Here is a 5,650-nt window from a genome sequence, read left to right on the forward strand (position 1 = left end):
ATGAGAATATGAAGTAATATATAAGAAGCACATTTCATATAAATATAAATTATTAAACAGTAAAATCTTCTTCTGTAATTTGCTACCGTGGCAATTTGTGTGTCTGTCCAGGATTTTAAATGACCTGTAGCTCGCAAACCGTTGCACCTATACACTTGAAATGTGGTACACATATAGTACGTCACGTCTACTATCCGCTTTATGGGTGATGATTGTTTTAGTCTTTTTATCTTTATTTTATTTTATTGTACAATCAAGTCCTATCTGCGCACAGCAGGGCAGCCGTGGGCGGATGTGTATGGTGTATTCACTCGATGTTATCGTGCATTGCGCTGTCAGTGGTATTTTGATAAAAGAATTTGAACAACATATAAGAAGCGTATAAATTATTAAACAGTAAAACATTAACATTTAAGAAGTAAAGTTACATTAAGTACTACTGCTGTGCCTTCGGGTATACCTCATTTTTTGTTTGCCCATTACATGCTTAAATGTATACATTTTTTGGTGCACCTACCCGAGAACACGCGACATATAACCGAGCGTGGGAGAAGCATGGATTTTAAACACGCGTTGAGTTCATCTGCTGGTCTCCCTCGTGGAATAACTGGTAATGTTTGACTAAAATCTACAGCGAGTAAAACAACATTAGCTCGTATTTTTTTTTTTACGATCTCTGAGATGTTGCTTTTTTCGGTTCAAGGCTTCATAAGCTCTTTTATGTTGTATGGTGTACTTATCCCAAACCATCATCTTTGAATGTTGCAACACTTTCGCCTTGTATGTAGATCGGGGTAATTACATTCATTGCATTCCTAGTCTGAATCACAATGTGATTGTATGGGTGGTTACCTGGCACTGTAGGGTTGCCACCCGTCCTTTAAAATACGGAATCGTGCTGCGTTTGAGAATGAAATTGCGCGTCCCGTTTTGAATCAATACTGGACGGGATTTATCCCGTATTTTTTTTATCATTTTTTTTTTAAAGCAGCGTCTCATGCAAATCATCCCACACGCATTTTATGAAGATGCCTCCTTTCCTACTTTTGATTGGGTAATACTTGATGTCATCGTTAGTTTGATTGGTGTTTTTAACTGTCCAGTGAGTAGGGCGTGTCTTTCAACAGAATGAAAAAAGGCCCACCCGACGACCCACCCATTCCATTTTTATATATATAGATTAGTTAAATAGTTAAATCCCAACCGTCCAACTTGAGCTGACCCTCTAATGTCCTCATTTCTAATCCTATCCATCCTCGTCACACCCAGTGCAAATCTTAGCATCTTTAACTCTGCCACCTCCAGCTCTGTCTCCTGCTTTCTGGTCAGTGCCACTGTCTCCAACCCATATAACATAGCTGGTCTCACTATTGTCCTGTAGACCTTCCCTTTCACTTTTTCTGATACCCGTCTGTCACAAATTACTCCTGTCACTCTTCTCCACCCATTCCACCCAACCTGCACTCTCTTTTTCACCTCTCTTCCACAATCCCCGTTACTCTGTACTGTTGATCCCAAGTATTTAAACTCATCCACCTTCGCCAATTCTACTCCCTGCATCCTCACCATTCCACTGACCTCCCTCTCATTTACACACATGTATTCTGTCTTGTTCCTACTGACCTTCATTCATGTCCTCTCTATAGCATATCTCCAGCTCTCCAGAGTCTCCTCAACATGCTCCCTACTATCGCTACAGATCACAGTGTCATTAGCAAACAACACAGCCCACGGGGATTCCTGTCTAATCTCATCTGTCAACCTGTCCATCACCATTGCAAATAAGAAAGGGCTCAGAGCCGATCCCTGATGTAATCCCACTGCCACCTTGAATGCATCCGTCACTCCTACTGCAGACCTCACCACTGTCACACTTCCCTCGTACATATCCTGTACAACTCTTATGTACTTCTCTGCCACTCCTGACTTCCTCATACAATACAACAACTCCTCTAGAAGCACCCTGTCATATGCTTTCTCCAGGTCCACAAAGACGCAATGCAACTCCTTCTGGCCTTCTCTAAACTTCTCCATTAACATCCTCAGAGTAAACATTGCATCTGTGGTGCTCTTTCTTGGCATAAAACCATATTGCTTCTCACTAATCATCACCATACTTCTTAACCTAGCTTCCACTACTCTTTCCCATAACTTCATGCTGTGGCTCATCAATTTTATCCCCCTGTAGTTACTACAGTCCTGCACATCCCCCTTATTCTTAAATATCAGCACCAGTACACTTCTTCTCCACTCCTCAGGCATCCTCTCACCTTCCAAGATTCCATTAAACAATCTGGTTAAAAACTCCACTGCCATCTCTCCTAAACACCTCCATGCTTCCACAGGTATAACATCTGGACCAACAGCCTTTCCATTTTTTCATCCTCTTCATATTTGTCCTTACTTCCTCCTTGCTAATCCGTTGCACTTCCTGATTCACTATCTCCACATCATCCGACCTCTTCTCTCTGTTGTTCTCTTCATTCATCAGCCTCGCAAAGTACTATTCCCATCTGCTCACACACTCTCCTCGCTTGTGAGTATGATTCCATCTTTATCCTTTATCACCCTAACCTGCTGCACATCCTTCCCAGCGCAGTCCCTCTGTCTAGCCAATCAGTACAGGTCCTTTTCTCCCTCATCATACACCTTTTCTTTAGCCTTCGCCACCTCTCTCTTCACCTTGCGCCTTATCTCCTTGTACTCTTGTATACTTTCTGCATCTCTCTGACTATCCCACTTCTTCTTTTGCATCCACTTCCTCTGTATAATCTCCTGTATTTCCCCATTCCACCACCAGGTTTCCTTTTCCTCCTTCCTCTGTCCAGATGTCACACCAAGCCCCCTTCTTGCTCTCACCCTTACAACATTTGCTGTAGTTTCCCTATTGTCTGGTAATTCTTCACCACCACCCAGTGCCTGTCTCATCTTCTCCCTAAACATAACCTTGCAGTCTTCCTCTTTCAACTTCCACCATTTGATACTTGCTTCTGCCCTCACTCTCGTCCTCTTCTTGATCTCCAGCGTCATCGTACATACCACCATCCTATGCTGCACTTTCCTCTGCCACCACTTTGCAGTCTTCAATCTCCTTCAGATTATCTCTTCTGCATAGGATGTAATCTACCTGTGTGCATCTTCCTCCACTCTTGTACGTAACCTTATGTTCCTCCCTCTTCTTAAAATACATATTCACCACAGCCATGTCCGTCCTTTTGGCAAAATTCACTATCATCTGACCCTCTTCATTCCTCTCCTTGACACCATACCTACCCATCATCTCCACTGTTCCCTTCATCAACATGTCCATAGAAATCCGCTCCAATCACCACTTTCTGTACCTTGGGTACACTGTTCATCACTTCATCCAACTCACTCCAAAAATCTTCTTTCTCACCCATTGCACACCCAACTTGCAGTGCATATGCACTAACAACATTCATCATCACACCTCCAATTTCCAGCTTCATAAACATTATTCTGTCTGACACTTTTTTCTCCTCCAAAACACTCTTGACATACTGTTCCTTCAGAATAACCCCTATACCATTTCTCCTCCCATCCACACCATGATAGAACAATTTGAATCCACCTCCAATCCACCTGGCCTTACTCCCCTTCCATTTAGTCTCTTGCACGCACAATATATAAACCTTCCTTCTCTCCATCATATCTGCTAACTCTCTCCCCTTACCAGTCATACTGCCAACATTCAAAGTTCCTACCCTCAGTTCCACTCTCTTTACCTTCCTCCTCTCCTCCTGCCTCCGGACACGTCTCCCCTCTCTTCTTCTCCTTCTTCAGCCAACAGTAGCCCAATTTCCGCCAGCACCCTGTTGGCTAACAGTACTGGTGGCGGTCATTATTACCGATCTGGTATGGAAGTTTGTATTGTTGTGCACATATTGATTTAGCAAAATTTTACACCGGATGCCCTTCCTGACATAACCCTCCCCATTTATCCCATCTTGGGACTGGCATGAAGAAACACACTGGTTTGTGCATCCCCTGTGGCTGGGTTAAAATAAATCTAAAATAAACACAACACACGTGCAAATATGGCTAATATTGCAGTTACTTAGTAATTTATTCCATGTGTCTAGGGTTCTTTGTGGGAAGAAAAACATTTGTACAAAATTTACACTTGACAAGTTCACACATATGTTCTCATGTTCTTTTTAAAATATATAACTAATTACACAAGATGTCTCAAGCCAAATGGAATGAATACTTATGGAATAAATAATATGATATTTTAATGCATAGCTAGTTTATAATAATATGAAGACTTCTTTTGAATTAACTTCATAAAGTTTTGTGTTGATCAGGGGAAAAAGAAATATCTATAAACTATCCATCCATCCATTGTCCAACCCGCTGAATCCAAACACAGGGTCACAGGGGTCTGCTGGAGCCAATCCCAGCCAACACAGGGCACAAGGCAGGAACCAATCCCGGGCAGGGTGCCAACCCACCGCAGGACACACACAAACACATCCACACACCAAGCACACACTAGGGCCAATTTAGAATCGCCAATCCACCTAACCAGCATGTCTTTGGACTGTGGGAGGAAACCGGAGCGCCCGGAGGAAACCCATGCAGACATGGGGAGAACATGCAAACTCCACGCAGGGAGGACCCGGGAAGCGAACCCAGGTCCCCAGGCCTCACAACTGTGAGGCAGCAGCGCTACCCACTGCGCCACCGTGCCTATCTATAAACTAAATAATTTTAATCCATTTTCAGCATTCCAAGTAACCAGAGCCTCTCCCCACAGCAATGGGGGAGGCAGGAACCAAATCTGGATAGGACCACAGTCTATTATATTACAAACACAATTAGATATGAGAGGAAATTCAGAGTATCAGGACAAAACAAAAATGCCAAATAGGAAGAATGTGTAAATACTAAATAAAAAATGAAAGGGCCAAGACTGAACTCAGTCTCCCGGAGCCGCAAAAAAGCTGAACTAACCACTGTGCAGCCGTACAGCCTTGATAGAAAAACCCAGGTTTGTATTTTAATACAATAAAAGATGGAAATGGGCGGCTCGGTGGCACAGTGCGTAGCGCTGCTGCCTCGCAGTTAGGAGACCCGGGTTCGCTTCCCGGGTCCACCCTGCATGAAGTTTGCATGTTCTTCCCGTGTCTGCGTGGGTTTCCTCCGGGTGCTCCAGTTTCCTCCCACAGTCCAAAGACATGCAGGTTAGGTGGATTGGTGATTGTAGATTGTCCCTAGTGTGTGCTTGGTGTGTGTGTGTGTGTGCCCTGCAGTGGGCTGGCGCCCTGCCCGGGGTTTGTTCCCTGCCTTGCGCCATGTGTTGGCTGGGATTGGCTCCAGCAGACCCCCGTGACCCTGTAGTTAGAATGTAGTGGGTTGGATAGTGGATGGATGGATGGAAAAGATGGAAATTCACATAACAGGTAAATGCATATTTTAATTGGTGTACAGTTCAAGACACTCCATAGGATGACTCTTTTTTAATTTTAGTATTTAATGACACTTTTTAAAATATGTATAAAATATATTAAAATTTACTTCAGCTTGTAAGATGTCTCCATGTGTGGTCTCCCAATATATAAAGTAGTTTTCATATATATTTTTACACTTTACTGGAAAAATGATATATTATTTAATTCACTCATAC

The sequence above is a fragment of the Erpetoichthys calabaricus genome, chromosome 9, assembly GCF_900747795.2.
Source record: "Erpetoichthys calabaricus chromosome 9, fErpCal1.3, whole genome shotgun sequence".
NCBI lineage: Eukaryota > Metazoa > Chordata > Cladistia > Polypteriformes > Polypteridae > Erpetoichthys > Erpetoichthys calabaricus.